At 40.5% G+C, this 20563-nt stretch overlaps 1 protein-coding gene across 7 annotated transcripts in view; it reads right to left on the reverse strand.

The window, feature by feature from the left end:
- Positions 1 to 20016, reverse strand: part of LOC137321812 (intersectin-2-like) — a 218164-nt gene extending 198148 nt beyond the window's left edge. For 6 of the 7 annotated variants that reach the window (XM_067984500.1, XM_067984499.1, XM_067984496.1 and 3 more), the window contains exon 1: positions 19681 to 20016. The gene's annotated coding sequence lies outside the window, so the exon portion shown is untranslated. The remainder of the gene's footprint in view (positions 1 to 19680) is intronic. The other variant, XM_067984497.1, reaches the window with a different exon arrangement.
- Positions 20017 to 20563: the final 547 nt, after the last annotated feature.

The following is a 20563-nucleotide window of genomic DNA, read 5'->3' on the forward strand; positions in this document are numbered from 1 at the left end:
TTGGAATAAATACTCCTACCATCTTTTAGATGAAGTAAGTACAGACCCAGATAATAAAAGTTACACAGTGAATTTTCCCAAAAAGTAAAAGGAAGTGATTAGGAAGCAAAACTACTTCAACTCCCTTCAATACCATTACATTGGTTTGCCGTACTACCCACGAGTCAATAGGCCTACCACCATTTCCCTACTTGGCAGAAGACTCACCTACGAGATTGGGATCCCATACCCTCCCAACTCATGATTGGAGTCTTATGGAATGTATGGTTTTCTCTTGCTGGAATCACTCAACTTTGCCAGTAATGCCATTTTGGATTCAGTCTTTTTATGGCTGATCTATGTCATCCTGCATTTATTGCAGAACCACAGAAATCTTCTATTTGCAGAAAAGAAATTATTAAATAGCTGAAAAGAAATCAGACTAGATAGCTGAAAAATGCAATGGACAAAGCATTCCAGTGATATCCTTGATTCGGAAAGCTTATGTAAGGCCTACAGAGTAAACAGCTACTTTAACATGTTATATTCCAAACAAAATGTTCCTGCTCAAAATGGCTTTAAATCTGTAACAAACAAAATTCAGGCCTTGTACATTCAGGCTCAATCAAATGCATATGTACTGAGAAGATGAATACTTAGGTAATCAAGACCTCTGATTTCCAGTGACTGAATAAGTTAAATTCTGTTTTTATTGTATGGGAGTGTGGGATTTTTACAAGCGTTTTAGGGATCACATTCCACAGTTTCATTTGTTTATGATTAGGCCCACTAGCTTATGATGACGGAACAAGTCATTTTAATTTTTTATTATGTGAGTTTATACGATTTTCACCAATGTTCTGGGGATTGTATTCCATGGTTCCATTCACTTTTTGCAAAAACTGCCTTGTGTATAAGAAGCCATGGGGATATTAAAAAAAATCTTGTTTAAAATTTGAAGTTTAATAAAACTTGCTTTCACTTTTTTTAAAAAACATTCAAATAATCCACTATGTATAGTAGGTTTCACTCCAGATTTCATTTCAGTTATAATTGGCGCTGTGATTACAAGCACTCCTGACACAGCTTCCTGAATCACATACATGCATGTATTTCTAGATGTCTATGGTGTATTAAACAGAATTTATAGCACATTCTGAGCCATCAGCAATGCATTACCTCAAAGAACAGTGCAATCTATGGAATGTACAATAGCAACTCATAAGCATGACTGACCAAACTACATTTATGGGACTGTAATAACAAGTTCACTTAACTGAAGACAAATTTCCTGAAAGGAAGCCAGTTCAAATTTCAAAGCAGAAATCAAGATTTTTCTAATGGAAAAAGGCACTGTAATACTTTCAACCACATTCCTGGCATGAGAGGATAAAAACTGAGCACATTTCCGGCTGCAAGAAACAGGTGACTGCTCAGCTTACTCACATTCATTCCAACGGCAGGTTCACAAAGCAGCTTAACAGGCAATGGCTAAGATCTATTGCGGCTATTCTGCACAGAATCACTGTACTGAACTATGGAATTTCTGTCCAGAAAAGGGATACATTCTGACATGCCCAAAATATGCTGGGACTCAGTCTATTCTAAGTACAATGCTCAGTGTTGTTAAAGAGACAAAAGCCCTTTTGGAATCAGAGACTGCATCTGGTCCTCTCAATGTCTCTTCCCATTCCTCATCACCGAAAAATCTGGTTCCCACCATATCATCCACAACCAAAAAAAAATCACCCACACAACACCTCTTAGCAAAGCAGAAAACTTTCTATCAGTAACAAAGCCATCTAGCAGATATCAGATTTTTTTGAAACTCTTTCCCCCACCATTTTAAATTTAAATTTTTCTTGCCTTTTTAGGCATGCATGTGTCACAAATCACTCCTCCAATCAATACAGCAAACAGGGTGACTTGCTCCAAGTATGTGCAAAAGCTACTTGAGCCAGCACAACTAGCTGGCTCAAAGAGCCTCAGGGCAACTTGTTCAATAATTTTCAGTCTCCCCGTCTCAGTGGGTAAATTCTAGGGCACTGCAGGAAAAGCCGGGGTGAGCTCGTCACGTGAGGAATTAGGAGTGAAAACGCACGGCCTATTTTTCCGTGGAGCAAGACCATGAATTATGCTACATTACCTTACAAGGAATCAGATTTTTAACATACTTTGCTTTCAAATTTAATACACAATTTCCAATATCTAAACGATGACAAGAATACTTTTCCTTTCCTCTCCAGACTTTATACTGCAGAAACAGTATTTTATTTTCTCACAAGACTAGTCTGTACTTTACTTTAGTAATCTGTACTTCAATTCAGAAGAATTCCAATTTCTATCTTACTGACCAATATTCATAGTAATGCATCATTATTTTTCAGTGTTTCTGGCAAATAAGCAGAAAAACAAAATTTCCCTTTTCCCTTCCATATTATCCCTAATGGAATATCACTTCAATTTTTCCTCTCTCCCGAAATATTTTACACTCTGAAATAGGACTAACAGAGAATCACTGATGCGCCTACTCCGAGGTTTCCCACCAGTATCTCTGGCACATCATTCAGCATTTATAATACATTTTATATGTTTAAAATAAATTCACACAAAAGGTTAGTTATATTTATATTCAGACTGTAGAAAAATACAGGAAACCAAGGAAAATGCACAGTCCACAGGAAAAGACAATGTAATATGGGTATATTGTATTTATAATTAATAGACTGTAATTTTGTAGTTAAATTTATTCCTAAATGTATGCCAGTAAGAGCAAACCAATAAAATATGTATAAAGGAAAGGTTGAATCAGGGTCTAGAACCACTATAAATATAACAAAAACACCAATCACTGCAATTTAATTGAAAAGCAGAACATTTCAGCCAAAAGTGGAACCCATTTGGTCTGTATAAAAGTACCAAGCAAAACAAACCAGCAAGTGTACTGCAGGTGAAGCCAAATGAAATGGGTCGAACAAAAACAGTAGACTGTTTAAAGCACAAATTAAGGAAAATGTCTGCAGGTGCACAATAGATTAGGAACTTAGGGCATAACATGATTAGGCAGAGTCAACATTGTTTTAGGAAAGGGAAATCGTATTTGACAAATTTATTAGAGTTTTTTGAGGATGTAACTAGCAAGGTAGATAAAGGGCAGCCAGTGGATGTAGTATATTTGGATTTTCAAAAGGCAATCGATAAGGTGCCACATAAAAAGTTGTTACCCCCAACCCCATGAGCCCTTATCTTGCATAACATATTAGCATGGATAGAGGATTAGTTAACAGAAAACAGAGAATAGGGATAAGCAGATCATTCTCAGGTTGGCAGGTTGTAACTAGTGGGGTGCCGCAAGGATCAGTGCTTGGGCCTCAACTATTTACAATCTATATTAAAATCTTAGGTGAAGGGACTGACTGTAATGTATCCAAGTTTGCTGACAATACAAAGCTAGATGGGAAAGTAAGCTGTGAGGACACAAAGAGTCTGCAAAGGGATATAGACAGGTTAAGTGAGTGGGCAAGAAGGTGATAGATGGAGTGTAATGTGGGGAAATGTGAGGTTATTCACGTTGATAGGAAGAATAGAAAAACGGAATATTTTTTAAAATGGTGAGAAACTATTAAATGTTGGTGTTCGGAGAGTTGGGTGTCCTCGGACAAGAAACATAAAAAGTTAGCATGCAGGTACAGCAAGCAATTAGGAAAGCTAATGGCATGTTGGCCTTTATTGCAAGGGGGTTGGAGTACAAGAGTAAGGAAGTCTTACTACAGTTGTACTGGGCTTTGGTGAGAACTCACCTGGAGCACTGCGTACAGTTTAGGTCTCCTTATCTAAGGAAGGATATACTTGACTTGGAGGCAGTATAACGAAGGTTCACTTGATTAATTCCTGGGATGAGAGGGTTGTCCTATGAAGAGAGGATGAGTAGAATGGACTATTCTCTCTGGAGTTTAGAAGAATGAGAGGTAACCTCATTGAAACAAGATTATTAAGGGGCTTGACAGGGAAGATGCTGAGAGATTGTTTGCCCTGGCTAGAGTCTAGAACTAGGGGGCATAGTCGCAGGATAAGGGGTCGGCCATTCAAGACTGAGGGAGGAGGAATTTCTTCACGCAGAGGGTTGTGAATCTTTGGAATTCTCTACCCAGAGGGCTGTGGATGCTGAGTCATTGGTCATTGAATATATTCAAGGCTGCGATGGATAGATTTTTGGACTCTAGGGGAATTAAGGGATATGGGGATTGGGCAGGAAAGTGGATTTGAGGTCAAAGATCAGCCATGATCTGATTGAATGGCGGAGTAGGCTCGAGGGGCCATATGGCCTACTCCTGCTCCTATTTCTTATGATCTTAAAGACTCTTCATCAGAACTCCTCCTGTTCTAGTAAAGGATCTTTACCCAATGCGTTAAACAATCTCTTTCTTCAGATCCACACAATACATGGAAAGGGGGATAATCTGAGTTGGTGCAAAACCATTGTTATAATAGTGGATATATATATATCCACTATTATAACAATGGTTTTTTATATATATATATATATATATATATATAGTATTTGCAGTTATAGATAACTCAGTATAAAGAGAATAACAGATAGCTGTGAGTGTTACAAAACTAAGATAAATAGGTTGTTAATGCTGTTCTGCAACATTCAGAGAAACATCAGATAGCACTTCAGTTCAAATTATGTGATGAAAGTCTGCCTCCCATTGGTACCCATTATGACAACCATCAGCCCAAAATCAGTGCAAAAAAAATTATACAAACAACCTTTTGAAAACAGATTAATACCCCCAAAATTCCACTTTTATCACATATAATGACATTAATCATGGTCAAAATTAAATCCTGGATGAAGACAGGATTGGGCTCTCCCATTATGCCAACCTGTTAATACTCACTGATTAGGCTCAAACATGAAGAATGGCCACTTGAACAAAGGGGGGCTGCCAGCACTCAAGGCACTGTACATCAGCATCTTAAGAGATGGGGGGGAAACAACATTCTGAACCTTGCTGTGGAACTACATCTCATTTTATATCAACAGTGCATATGAATTTTAAAACAATCTTTCAATCAAAACAGCAATGATTTCTCAGACCTGACTACAACCCTCATAATGTTATATGACACTATGGTTTCATGGGACAAGTGTCGCAACCCGAAGTATAAAGCATGATAGGCAAAACAGTGGAGCAATAGAAGTAAAAAGGATTTTATAGTGTCTGGTCAACTTAACCATGAACACAAAAATGATGGTCAGATTGAAAAATTGTTTTAGGCTCAGAGTGGGACAAGGTTTTTGATAATTTTCTTATTCTAACATCTCCCCATGCTTTGATTCTTCAACCAAAGAAGCAATCCAAGCAGAAGAGAGATTCATACAGCACTCCGACCTTGTTTTAAGGATCAACTTCTCAAATGCACACATGGCACGTTTGGAATGTCTTCTGCACAGTAGCATGTGTCGTCCCCAAAGAGGTCCAACACCAACAAATTGCTCCGAGAGACTTAAATCTAGTTCTTACGAAAGCTCCCACCCATAACTCTGACCAATATTTTCTCTTTCAAACGCTGAAAGATCTGCTGCGCATTTCCACCATTTGTTGCTTTTGATTCACATTTACAGCTTTACCTTTTATCCTTAAATGTTTTTCACCAGTTTGTCCAAGATTTACAAGTTAGCAACTAAAAATTGTAACAAACATAACAGTAATTCTATCATAGGGATGGGCAATAAATGACGGCCTTGCCAGCGACGCCCACATCCCGTGAACGAATAAAAAAAAAATACTCTCACAAAACCCAGTATCACTTGGTTCTCAAATGTTAAAGCAATAAGCTTGTAAAGTCTGATGTTTCAGAGGCATGTATTCATAGGAAAAGTGAAATCATTTGTTTGGATAACTTGGTACATGATTCTGCTTTCCTGTCTTACAACTACAAAGGTATACAGTGAATTTGAATAGTAATAATGAAACATTCAAGGCAGTACTTCCTTTTAGTAGGCAAAATTAGCTGATTATAAGTGACTAACAATCCTGAGCAAAAATAAGTCCACATTGGAGGCCCACAGCCTCCCAAGAATCACATTAAATTAAACATGTAGTAAATTTAACATTAAAGCATCCCCTAAGAATATGACAATAATAATAAAAAAGAATCTTTAATGCAGGAGAAAGTAAAAGTTAACCAACAGTTTTTACATGCCTGCATCTTTCAGTTAATCTGCCAATTAAGATTGTTTTGCCTGCTGCATTTTTAGGTTAGGTGGAGCTTTTCCAGAATGTTGGTCCATAGACTGCAGCAAGAAATGTGTTTCACTGCATTTCTGTTTCAGGAGCAGACCTTTGACTACTGTCTCCAATGTGCTTCTCATATACTGTAATATGATGTGAATTAACATCCAGGAGCCATCAGGAGTTGTAATGCTCATTACAATTTTGCAGAAATCAATTTTAAAACTGTATAATATACAAATAAAAATGGCCACAAGATGTGATCTGGTGCTCATTTCAATGGGCTTGATTCAAATTACAAAAATGCAAACATACGAAATTGATGGGCAGGAAAAGACCAACTGGTCCATCAAGCCTGCTCCACACCATAATGGCTGGAGCACAATGACTAGACACTTACCCAGCCCCTCCCCCCAGCCATATAATCTCCTGGGAGAGGCAAAATTGACAAAGCCAGTAAAAGTATTATGAAACTAGACTCAGAAGTCTTCTGCAAACATTATCACTTAAATGTACTGCCAATAATAAATTATTATGGAACCCCTTACCTTCCTCCGATCTTCAGGCTTTTGAAATCCAGGCATGATGTCACCTAATCACTACTTACTTATTTTCTTAATTTGCTTTTTTCAACTGTAGTGGTGTCCTGTACTTTGGTCACTGGCCCTTCACTTTGGCTTCTCAAGAAAAAAAATGATTCCCTACACAGCACATTCTTGATTGTGACTGTACTATTAGCAAAAGGGATTCAGTGAAGGCTCATTCCTTGCTCAAAGAGAGACTTGAGTCTTCATAGCATCAATTATAATAGCCAAAGTCTGTCAAGATTACACCAAAGACTTTCTAATAGGATTAAAACAGATAAATCAAAAAAATGGGTATTGCAAATCCTCTCTTCAGGTATGTTTTACCCTGTCCTGTTCCTGGAACTGGTCAATAGTAAATAATCTACAACAACAACAACTTGCATTTGTATACCACCTTTAACGTAGTAAAACATTCCAAGCCGCTTCACAGGAACATTATCAGACAAAATTTGATACCGAGCCACATAAAGAGATATTAGGGCAGGTGACCAAAAGCTTGGTCAAAGAGATAGGTTTTAAGGAACGTCTTAAAATAGGAGAGGTAGAGAGGCAGAGAGGTTTAGGGAGTGAATTCCAGAACTTAGAGCCTAGGCAGCTGAAGGCATGTCCGCCAATGGTGGAACGATGGAAATCAGGGATGCGCAAGAGCCCAGAATTGGAGGAGTGCAGAGATCTCGGAGGGCTGGAGGAGGTTACAGAGATAGGGAGGGGCAAGGCTATGAAGGGATTTGAACACAAGGATGAGAATTTTAAAACTGAGGTGTTGCCAGACTGGGAGCCAATGTAGATCAGTGAGCAGATAGGTGATGGGTGAACGGGACGGTGCAAGTTAGGATATGGGCAGCAGAGTTTTGGACGAGCTCAAATTTACGGAGGGTGGAAGGTGGGAAGCCAGCCAGGAGAGCATTGTAGTAGTCGAGTCTGGAGGTAACAAAGGCATGGATGAGGGTTTCAGCTGCGGGGCAAATAATCCAGTCTTACCATTTGGAATGTTTTCACTAGAAATAGCTAATTTGAGTCATCCTTAGGGAGATCAGGAGTAGCATTATTTTTCTATGCGGAATAAAGTCATTATGTATTGCAGTATTTTTAAACCGTAGTTGAGCAAAAGCTAATGATTTTGTAGCTCTTTAAAAGATGGGCCTGCAGAAGCACGCTACTGCACTTATCTAGGAACAATAAGAAGACTTCCTTTAATTTCAAGCCCCACTTTGTACCACAAATGATGCACCTCCCAGCCCTTCAGGCAACAGACACCACTAAGATTCTGCAATATCTTGGCAAAGTCTGGAAGATAAGAAACCATTTATCCTCTGTAGAAGCAATCCTGGCAGCCTCCATTAGTGACAAGTTACTGGACACAGTATTTTTATTGCAGTGTGTGGCTACTTTTATTGTACAAAACAGAAAGGTGATACATTCTGGGATATAAAAATTATGAAAGTAATACAATCTGCCTAAAATCATATGAAAGTGCTTGTTATCAAATGACTTGACCTGTGCTACGTGTATTGTGCTCCGATTCTCAATTACCAACAAATCTCTCTGATTGGTGATCTTGTAGGTGTTGGCAGTACAAGGTAGATGCATAACACCTGGATAAACTTTAATTATTAACCTTGTCAAAGCAGTGATGGGATAATTAGTTTGCTTTGCCTGATAAAGTAATCACCTCCATGAGATAAGCTAGCTCTTTTACAGGAGCACTCTGCTTTACTTCATGACTTAAATCTTGCAAAAGAAATATACCGTTTCAAGGGTTGTTCAGACATAGAAACATAGTCAAGCAAAGTTCTCAAATAAAGTGAGTAAAAAGCCAACTGTTTTAGTCATAAACTTACTTCTCTTCACATAGTAAATTCTTAAAAATAAAACAAAATTCACGCTTCCTCTTCAACATGCACCAAACCCACAGAGACTGTCCAAACAGATTCATTACCAGAACAGCAGCGACTGTGCTGAAGAAACTTTGCATCAGCTGTTTCAACAGTTACAACTCCTCCCAGGATGTCATTATTTACCAAAGGCTCTCAGAACTTTAAAGCTCAGGCACAACCCATCCTTTACAGCATGGTATACCCAGTCAGTATCTGGAGACACACTATTCCCTTTCTAATCTGCTAGAGACAAGGCATTTCAAGATTATTAAAAATCTCACAAATCAAAACTTACAAGTGTTGCACGGGTCTCTAAAACATGATGTGCCACCTTTTGCCATGGTGTCAAAAACTGTAAAAGGCTTAATAAGGATGGGAGTGTGGCCTGAGTTCTAGTGTTTTTTTTTGCTGCTAACAAAAAATCTTAATTACTAATGATTCCACCTACCATGGCAAGGAAATATATGGTGAAAATTTTCCAGACAGTCCACTCAAAGATTGTGCTCTCTGAGCCAAAATCAGTCCTATTCTAAAAAGAGTAAAAATAAAAGTTCAGTTAATACATTTTGATTATGGCCACCTCTAACAAAACGCTGAGGTGAAACACTTCTGCTGAAAAGGTAACAATTCAGCTAAATTAACGACTAATTTATTTCTGTTGATTGCAATATTCTATCCTGCACTGCACACCAACTAAACAACCTGGCATCTGCTGAAGCTGCTTGAAAGCCCATTATTAGGAGATGGAGGAGGGGACAACTCTCCCTCAAGTCCTTCCAAGGCAGATTTTTCCCATTCTCCACGTCCTGATGAGAAACACAAGGGGCTTTCCAATATCAGCACTGCTCAGGCCAGTAGCTCAGTAAGCCATTTTTAAATTGTAATTTTTAGCTATAGACATATTATGAAATTGATAACTCAGTGCTATCACATTCCAACAATATACAAAAACTAATTCACAAAATGTAAAAACGCTGCCTCCAAAATTATACCATAATGACGTATGATAAAAGACGAAAAAACATGCAGCAAAACAAACTCTCCCTCCTGCCTCCACCAAGGAAAAATGTTATTCAATAAAAAGTTAAGATAAGTCTTCATTTACTGTTCCTTTGATATCCTGTGGAATAAAGGTGCCAACAGGTGTAGTGCTAAGCCAGAAAATCAGGTTTGATCCCTAGTCTGTGTTGAGTTAACTGACCTTAGGTCGGGTCCAGGTTAGGCCCAGGTTAGCTGGGCTAGAGGGTGTGGGTGGGAAAGCACTAATGGTTTCTACTGGCAATTGCTATCTAGCAATTCTTGCTGGAAAATGTATGTTCACATCGCTGGGCGAGAACAGGAGGAGGCTTGGCTGTGATGCTTTTGTAGTTGAATAACCTGCCAACACTCACTCTCAATGCTCTGTGCATTTGGTGAAGAAGCATACTGGAATATAAGTTACTACTTCAGGAGACAAGTGGAGAATATTGGAAGAAAAAATTCTCAATCACTGCTCCATGGAAAAGCACAGAGTAAAACCTGCACTTTCAAACACACACAGACAGAAATCTGATGATGTTGTGGGCCCTCTGCGATACCCTTGCAGCGCTTGAAAATCTACAGCCTATAATCCAAAATTGTTACAAAACATACTCATTACTTAGTGACTCCTATTGGAAAGTGAAGGTGAGACAGGATCAGGGTGGTTAATGGTCAAACAGCTCCCAGATGCTCATGTTGACACATGAAGAATGGCCACTGGGGTGAGATTTCAGAAGATTTCCCATGTCTGTGAACCCCAGCATGAGTCCCAGCTTTTAGAAGAGGAAAAGAGGAGGGCTGTAGTTATCATGGTGGGGCTACCCCAAAAATGCAGCAACTTTCTTTTTTGTTTTCAGAAACTATTTTTCCCCCTTTGAATTTCTTGGATCTACCTATGCACCCACTTACCCTGTGAATCCTGTGCGTAAATCATGTGTGTCAGCAAATTATTCAACCGCGGGGGTCACAGCAGTTGAGCCTGATCCTCTCCTCACCCAGTGCCCACGCACACTCACCCTCAAGGGTCATTAGATACCAAACAGAGTAGGAACTGGCTGATTCTTTCCTCATCCAAGGCAAGGAAGGAAAAACCTGAGAAAGAGGATGACGTCAGCTGTATTACCCCCAATACCGCTCTATCTGAAATCAGCTAACTCAGTACAGTCCAGGAATCGAACCTGGGATCTTCCTGGTCCATTTGGATCAACAGAAGGAAGACCATCATTTCATCTAAAGAATGCTTTCATTCTTCTATCACACCCAGGTGAGGCAGGGGGAGGGAGGGCCATGAAGAAACAACAACCAAATCACTGCCCATATATAACAATAAAATTCTACTAACCACTAAACTTAAAACTCGATCGCTAATTTTAAATACTTTTACATTCCAGCTGTTTACTGTTCCTCATAAAAAGATTAAAAGTGAAGCTGTGCAGAATTAACAGTCAGTTTTACTTACTATTTAAGATGAAACAAATTTTTTTCTTTCTCTGAAGCACAACAGGACAAAAATGACCGAATCGTGATTGGAGAATTATGCGTTCGTTTTTAATTAAAAAGAAACAAGCACACCACATTGCACCAGTCCTGTACAGTCAGCATTACAGCACTTGGCAGCAATTCAATCTGCCAACAATACTCCATGTACTCAGGATCTTACTTTCAGATTAGAAAATTAAGCCAAAAGAAACAACAATTTCCACAGAGCTAGTGAGAGATCAAACAGAATTATTGCGGGAAGAAAACTGCTATTTCTGTTCAAACTTACAGTCCATCTGTCTGATGTCCCATGCTTTTAGTCAGAAGCACATTGTATCTCAATGCGCAAATATTTACTTCACCTACATCAGTGGTTTTCAAGCTTTGCTGTATGGAGATCCCCTGCAGTATTGACACACTCCCAGAAACCCCTGTCTAACTGCCAAAAAAAGTGCTTTACAGAAAACATCTTTATTACTATTATATATAAGGCAACAGAAAATAGCATGCTAATAAGTCAAGATATACAGAAATCTTGACAGCAAAGATAGAAATCCCTTTGCAGGTCCCCTAGGGTCCAAGGACCCCAGTTTGAAAACCTGTGGCTTGTACAACAATACAAAATTGTGGCAAATCATACTCAATATGGTGTAAAAGAGAAAACAAAATATTCAGTCTCTGAAGGCTACTGTATTTTGCCTCTTGATGTCATCAAACTTTCAGGCCAAATTACTGAAGCTCTCATTTCTTGGGCTAGAACCTCCTACTGCACCATGCATTTAACATAACTGTTCAGCAAAATAGCTTTATGAACAGTGCTTTTTTGAAGACCAAAAATTCTATGCTTTTTCTATGAACTCATACTATATACACTGCCATTAACACATTACTTGTTACAGACCACAACCATTGTGTACAACCGTGATATCACCGCATGCTTAGGGAACAGGAGGCATATTTGCCACAGGCTGCAACATTCTACACCAGTTTCCCATTCCCTGAAGTGAGGCCACTACCACAACTAAACCTGCATCCACAGGCTCAGCTGAGAATCAACTATAGTGTCTGGTGGCATTGAGACTCCCAACTCCAGCAACTTTACTATGAAGCAACCACCTTGAACACTTTTCAATCGGGTCAGTTCGTTCAGAATCTATAACACGTCCTTCTATTCACATAGATCAAAGAACAAACCAGCTACCAGTTTGTGACTAATAGACTTCAATTGTCAAAAGATGATATGCACCTGTCCAATCATACACACAAAGTGTGAACATATTCTTCTATACTTCACACAATAAAACATCAACATTCATCACACGCAGCTGCACACTGGAATAAGCACTTAATTCATAACTGCATTCATCACCACAAGGGCTAGGAGCAACGTCTCAATGCGGTTACACCAAAAGAAAGAGAGATAATTCAAGAGCATCTCCTCATACAGAATTAAACTGTTCTCGGAGTACTTCTACAAAAAAAATTAAGGAATCATTTAAATTATTTTCAATGTTTTGTTTTGAGTCTCGCCATTACTGCAGTCATTGCAAAATTGCCACAACTGTAAATGTGCAGCGGCACACAAGAGCATCTGTCAACAACTTCTAATGTGAAACACCGACGTTCTGCCACTTGTGATAAATTTCCATATTACTCTGTGATGTATGAGACAGCACGGTGTAACCCATTATTTTGTAATAAAACAGCAAACTATTGTCAAAAGTACAAAATTACTGCTGCCATCAGTTTCAGATTTGTATTGTGGGCTTACTTCACACTCCAATTTTGATTATTCGCTCCCTCCTAAATCACCTTCTCATTAGCAACCTGCTCCCAGATCTATGCTAATCAACTGCTATAACTACATTAAAGTAGTCAGGGGCGGGGCGGGGCGGGGCGGGGCCGGGGGGGAGGGGGCGGGGCCGGGGGGGAGGGGGCCGGGGCCGGGGGGGAGGGGGCCGGGGGGAGGGGGTGGCGGGGGGGAAGGGGAGGGGGAAAAGGGGCGGGGGGAAGGGGCGGGGGGGGAAAGGGGCGGGGGGGGGAAAGGGGCGGGGGGGGGAAAGGGGCGGGGGGGGAAAGGGGCGGGGGAAGAAGGGGGGGGGGGAAGGGGCGATCTAGACAGCTTTTTGTTGATGTTCTTCATGGTTGGGGCAGAAGCATTACACAATGCAATGCACAGTGTATTTTTATGCTGCTAAGGGATAGCTGTGTGTAATACTGGCCTGACACTTTTAGGTCACAAGGTCTTAATACTATAAATAGGCATGTCCTTGAGGTCAGTTAGAGGGTGATTGCTCTCAGGGACATCCTGAGGTCAATTATAGGGCACTTTACTTTGCTGGCAATATTTCTCTGAAAACAGGAATTGATTGTTTTTTCTTTTTATATTTTCTAAAAAGTGTGACACAGAAATTTGCATGTGTGACAAAGTGTGACACCTGAAATATGATAGATGCCTCTCAAAGCATTTATATTTAATAATAGGTTTCCTGTGGCAATGTTCATGGGTAGTCTGGTGCACAGTACTGATGCTTAGCTGCTAACTGGGCCTCGACCTTTAAGGTCACTGCTCTTAATATGCAAATTCAGAAATATTGTTTCTTCTTATAAACTGGTCGTGTCAATCACAGGGTGTTGTACGCGCTAATACATTTTCAGATCAACAACTGACTTTCTTTCTCTTTTCTTAAGGTTGCTCTGCATCTGTAATGAAGTGTGACAATTTGAAGCACAACGTCTGGAGCGTGACAGATACGCACTAACTGCAAAACATACAGCCGGCAGGCTAATTTTCAAAGCACGCTGATCTGTGATACCAACTAACAAACCAGATTGATCAGGAACATTATGCTCTTTCAGTAAACTATGAACAGTGAAAGACATGGAATAATTCGAACATACAGACTCAGACGAATACCTTAGCACATTCTTCCAAAAATAATTCTTATAAAAACAACAAATATTATGCATTTCCTTAGGTCACAGACATATACACAATGACATTAATCTGCAAAGATCAACATCCATGGACCAAAACCAAACTTTGTATTCCAGAAGCTTATAACAAGAATTTGTGCAAGTTATCTCCTATCTCCACTTAAATATTGTATATTCTTGAGATCTTTCCTCCTCTTTACAATTCCAAGACACTGGCCAATCTGTTCCGTCAAGTGCAGGACAGCGTCAAATGTACACATAGGTAAGTACTTCTGGTTGACTTTAAAGTTATTGTACTCAAGGATAAAGGAACTATGGGAGATTCAGCAGATTACTTACTTAATATATAGACTTCCAATAATCAACAGCCAATATCACAATCATTAATCCATCTACGTGAATATTATATAGCAATTGCTCTGTGCACCAACAGTTACTATCAGTACACATACTGAGTAAAAACTAAATAAAACAACCCTATAAAAACAAGAAAAATATTAATTAGAAATAACAGGTACCTTGAAGTTACTTTAAAGCAGTAGTCTATTTGCATGTTTTGGATGATATTTAGAAAACAAGCTCAAGCTTAGTTCTTACCGTTTCAGATATCTGTACCCCCAATTAGATTAGTACTTTATAAATCTCACCCTAGTGACAATTGTTCTGCTTCTATAACCACTCAAAATATTCAAACCAGCAGTACTTGAAAACGTACCCTCTCATTCCCCGCACCACCCCGCAGACATAGACAGTTCCAACTAACTCACTGCCATGGTTGTTGAATGGATTGGGTAGATTCTATACAGCAGTATATATCTTCATATAATATACAATAGTCATCGTTCTTCCTGGTTGAAGAATAATCTGATTTAGAAATATTAACATGACAGAGTGAGACAGTAAGACCCAGGGTTCAAACCACTGAAGATGCAAATTCAATTTATGATGTCATGAGACTCTCTCCATTGGGTTACAGGCTTGCTGCCACCTCCACTGGACAGGTATTGTCTACATCACAGAAAATGTATACAGTATTTGTATTGATGCAAAGTGTTTTGATTATCCACAGATAAATCGTTGCCTGCAGCCTTACTGTAAGCTACACTTCAAATTACAAATAAAGGCTCAGCAATGGTTCTTTTTTAACAATGTTTCAGGTTTTCGCAGATAAAACCTCACAAATGTCGGGGGGGGGGGAAGAGATTTGGCAGTTAATTTATTTAAAAACCATATGATTATAGGCCACTTACTGTAAGCTTCTTAAAGAATTCTATATACCATTATTCCCCAATTCCTACACTATCATTCCTGAAGAACAGGTGTTTTTTTTAAACTATATAGTTGAAGCTTAGATACTTGATTTGACTTCAAATTTCAAAATGAATATTGCAATACATTTGTCCCCACCCCCAAATTTCTCCTCTTTCCTATTCTTTCATGACGACTGCAACTCTTTCTGGGATACAGTTACCACAAGTAGTAGAACCAAACAGTAATTCACCCAAGGGATCATTCTTTATGTGTGAGCCTGGAAAGTGAGTGTCAACAGACTATGTGACCTCCTTGGGGAGGGGGTGAAACATCAGAGCCAAGCCTGATCCTGCCATCCTCATGTGGCCACACATGCATACTTTCCAGCAGCAGTCACTGGATCTGGTTGGGGTGGGGAAATCCTAGCTGATTTTTTCACTTTCTTAGCCTCCAGGGGCATTGAGCAAATTGTGTCATAACTAGCACCCTGACTGAAATCAGCTAACGCAGCGATCAGGCATTGAAACCGAGACCTTGACTAGGTAATATGTGGTGCTATGAGCCAGTATGGAAACCCATATATTATTCTCATACTCAAAGATTCACAATCAAAGATTCCAATTCTGTTTCTATTTTCACAATGTCATATTTCAGATAATAGCCAGAAATTTAAAAGACAAATCATTTTATTTAATATTCTTATACCTAGCATAAATAAATTACTATTATTCTGTTACCTGGACTGAATTCCAATCACATTCCAGATGAGACAAAACAATTTAAATTACTGCAGCATCACATCTCTCCACTTGTTTTTATTTTACACTGCCTCATTAAACTTAGATTTAATCCACTCAAAAGTCCTAACATATGTAATACATAACTACAGCTTGATAAATGATTGACTGAAGCTACAATACATCATCACAATATCACTGTTGTCCAATATGTTAGCCACGAGCCACACGTGCCTAATTGTGAATCCAGATGTGGCTAATTGCATTTCTGATTAGTAAATAAAAAATGAGCAATAGACACTGCCATTAGACACGTTCGCACGCTGTATGCAGGTGCACTTTAACCCTTTTGTACATTTGTTGATAAAATGGTACGATTAAAAGCAGAGTGTGTGAGTGTTTTTTGATAGTTGCGAATGCTTTACCCACTTGGTTTTTGAATGATGGTAGATATTTGTTAAGTAAATATACACACGCAGTACATTTAGCTGTATTATGTGAATGCATGTAAGGTGTTTTCGACTGGAATTAGTGCATATGGCTAAAACTATGTAACCACAGCCACACCTGTGGCTAGTTAGCAATTTTTATTGGACAATACTGGTGTACAGACAGATCAGTTACTCAAATCCGTGACAAAACAATCTGAGCAAACTGGAGAACTACTGATTATAATACTCTCCACTATATCTTCAGAAAGGCTGCACCAATGGACTGAAATCTACAGTCACATAGCTTGAGATAAACACGAATTAAAACAAATTCAAAACATAATTCCTTAAAAATGAAGTACAGACTTCAATGTCTAAGTGGGCAGATAGTCTGCACATGCAATATGACAATCAATATCACTTATGGATACAATAGTGTAGTGGTTGTGTTATTGTATGAGTAATCCACAGAATGTGAGTTCAAATCACACTGTGGCAGTTTGAGAATATGATTTCAGTTTTAATTTTATATCTGGAAATAAAAGAAAACTGGTATCAGTAAAATTGACCATGAAGCTGTTGAATTGTCGTAAAAAGCCAACTGGTTCACTAATTCCTTTAGGGAAAGAAACCATACCGTCAGGCTTTGGTGTGGCTCCAGTGACTCTTAACTGCCCTCTGAAGTGGCCTAGCAAGCCACTCAGTTCTATCAAACCACTACAAATAATACTACAGCGGTTCATGAAAGAAGGCCCACCACCACCTACTCAGAACAACTAGGGATGGGCAATAAATGCCAGCCTTGCCAGCAACACCCACACGCTGAGAATGAATTTTTAACAATACAACACTGATAACCACTGCACAAGCCCACAAGCACAACATTAAATTTTACCTCATGAAACAATATATTTTATAAATTTATTTCTTAAGTTCCAAGTGAACCATCTTGACTGATATAAACAGGTCTATGGTAGCTGATTGAAATAAAAGTTGTTGATACAGGTGAAGCCTAAAGAAAGAAACTTACATTTATATAGCATCATTCACATTCTTAGGATATCCCAAAACACTTCCCAGCCAATGAAGTACTTTTGAAGTGCAGTTACTTTATTATGTAGGCAAACATGGTAGTCAAAATACACACAGCAAGGTCCCACAAACAGCAATTAGATAAATAACTGGATAATCTATATTTATTGGTGTTGGTTGAGGGATAAATGTTGACCAGGACACTGGGAGAACGCCCCTGTTCCTCTTCTAATAGTGCCAAGGGATATTTTATGTTCAGCTTAGAGGGAAGACGGGGCATCGGTTTAATGCCTCATCTGAAAGACGGCACCTCCAACAGTGCAGCATTCTATGTGCTTGAAACCTGCAGTGGGATATGAACCCATGACCTTCTGACTCAGAGGCAAAAATGCGACAACTGAGCCAAGGCTAACACCCAAAGAAACATGACAACAGGAATTCATCCAGCAACCAGTATTAATTCTATTTAATGTAGATCATTTAATTACAACTACAAAAAAGGCCTGATCAATGCTACACATAATACAATACACCTGCCATGGAGTCTTGGAAGTTTAATTTTGAAATACATGTATGTACATTAACAAACAGCAGCAAATGACAAATGTTCAATGTTTCAAAATTCCATGAAACTTCTTTTTTTTTAAAAAGTCTCAATTAAATTGTTCTGGTTTAAGGAACAAGTTCCATGACCAAGAAACCTGCTGGCCTACATTTTCTCGACAACACTACCCATGAATGCTTGTATTTTCTAATCACTAATTCAAACCTTTCATGAAATATACTAAATCTTGAAATGATACTGAAGTTGCATCCTGCATTTCAACATGTACAACCTGTGCTTAAACAGCAACAAATCACTAACTAAACTAGTATACTGACAAAGACAGAAAATGCTGGAGAAGATCAGCAAGTCAGGCAGCAACTGTGGAGAAAGAAACAGAGTTAACGTTTCAGGTCGAAGATCTTTCGTCAGAACTGGAAGATGTTAAAAGAGAAAACATCCCCTCTGACCTTCCCCTCTCTGACCCTGAACGATCAGTCCTCAGCAAAAGCCTTAGTTTCATCCCCTCATGCCCCCACCTCAATGAATTTCGAGCTTGACACGATGCTGAGCTCTTCTTGCGTCACCCTCATCTCCGCACCCAATTCTGTGACCAGGAGTCTTCCCCCGGCACAGCGGACCCTTTCTCCCGTCTTCAGAATTCTCGTTCCACCTGGACCCCTCCCTTTGGCTTCTTACCCTCTCTTGAGCTTTTCATTGCGAACTGCCGGCGTGACATCAGCCGTCTCAATTACTTTAACTCTTTTAACATCTTCCAGTTCTGATGAAAGGTCTTTGACCTGAAATGTTAACTCTGTTTCTTTCTCCACAGATGCTGCCTCACTTGCTGAGCTTCTCCAGCATTTTCTGTTTTTATTTCAGATTTCCAGCATCCACAGTATTTTGCTTTTGATTTAGTATACTGACAATACGCTATAAATTCAGACAGCCTGCAGTGATCCCCTTGGCTGGAAATCTGGTCCTTATGAGCTGCTGCTCAATCCAGAGCAGAGTGCAGACACCTTCACCGTCACCAAGTCCCAGAAACATTGGTGAACACCTCACTGCTATTCAGCCACATAGAGGCATTACGGCATCCTCAACAACGTTTCGAAACTGATCAACTTGCAAGAGGCAAAATCAGATATTGTAAGCAGCAGATAAAGAAAGAGGAAACTGAAATATGGGGAGCAAAATAAAGAAACCTAAAACTCAGTTTGTCAATGTCCCAAACCTGTACATCCCAATCCTGTACATCCCAATCCTGTACATCCTACTCATGGACATCCCAATCTCTCCTCCTGTACATCCGACTGCCACTTCTGTACATCCCGATCTCACTCCAACTCCTGTACATCACATTCCTGTACATCCCAATTCGACTCTTGTACATCCTGATCAAACTCCTGGACATCCTAATCCCACTTCTGAACAACCCAATCCCACTCCTGCTCGAAATCAATCCCCAACAATGCCGAGCGATTGAATCCGGATCCCGGTGGGTCCACCCCAACACCGGGCCAGACATTAATTCCCAATTTTAACTCCAACCGTCTCCCACCTGCTCTCCGGTGTCGGGTTGATCTTCCACGGAAGGCGGAGGCCTGGATGAACAGACGGGCAGCGAGTGAGCGGAGCCGGCCTGGTCGGAGCTCGGCGCACCTCCTCTCCCGGCCCGGCCCGACCCGACCCGGCCCGGGCTCCGCGCTCTCGCACTGTCCCAGCTGCTCCGCACACTCACCTCCTGCCCGCCCGATCCGCCTCTGACCTCCTCACGGAGCGGTCCGGGTCCGGGTCCGGGTCCGGTCCGCCGGCAGCGCCGCGATCCCTTCCGACCTGTTGCGGAGCCGCAGTGTCACAGCAATAACATGGCGCTGACAGCGAGGGAGACAGGAAGAGAGGGCAGCAGAGAGTGAGAAAGAGAGAGGGGAGGGGCCAGGGAGAGTGAGAAAGAGAGAGGGGAGGGGCCAGAGAGAGTGAGAAAGAGAGAGGGGAGGGGCCAGGGAGAGTGAGAAAGAGAGAGGGGAGGGGCCAGGGAGAGTGAGAAAGAGAGAGGGGAGGGGCCAGGGAGAGTGAGAAAGAGAGAGGGGAGGGGCCAGGGAGAGTGAGAAAGAGAGAGGGGAGGGGCCAGGGAGAGTGAGAAAGGGAGAGGGGAGGGGCCAGGGAGAGTGAGAAAGAGAGAGGGGAGGGGCCTGGGAGAGTGAGAAATGGAGAGGGGAGGGGCCAGGGAGATTGAGAAAGAGAGAGGGGAGGGGCCAGGGAGAGTGAGAAAGGGAGAGGGGAGGGGCCAGGGAGAGTGAGAAAGAGAGAGGGGAGGGGCCAGAGAGAGTGAGAAAGAGAGAGGGGAGGGGCCAGGGAGAGTGAGAAAGAGAGAGGGGAGGGGCCAGGGAGAGTGAGAAAGAGAGAGGGGAGGGGCCAGGGAGAGTGAGAAAGAGAGAGGGGAG

This window comes from Heptranchias perlo, chromosome 5, assembly GCF_035084215.1.
Source record: "Heptranchias perlo isolate sHepPer1 chromosome 5, sHepPer1.hap1, whole genome shotgun sequence".
In the NCBI taxonomy this organism is placed as follows: Eukaryota; Metazoa; Chordata; class Chondrichthyes; order Hexanchiformes; family Hexanchidae; genus Heptranchias; species Heptranchias perlo.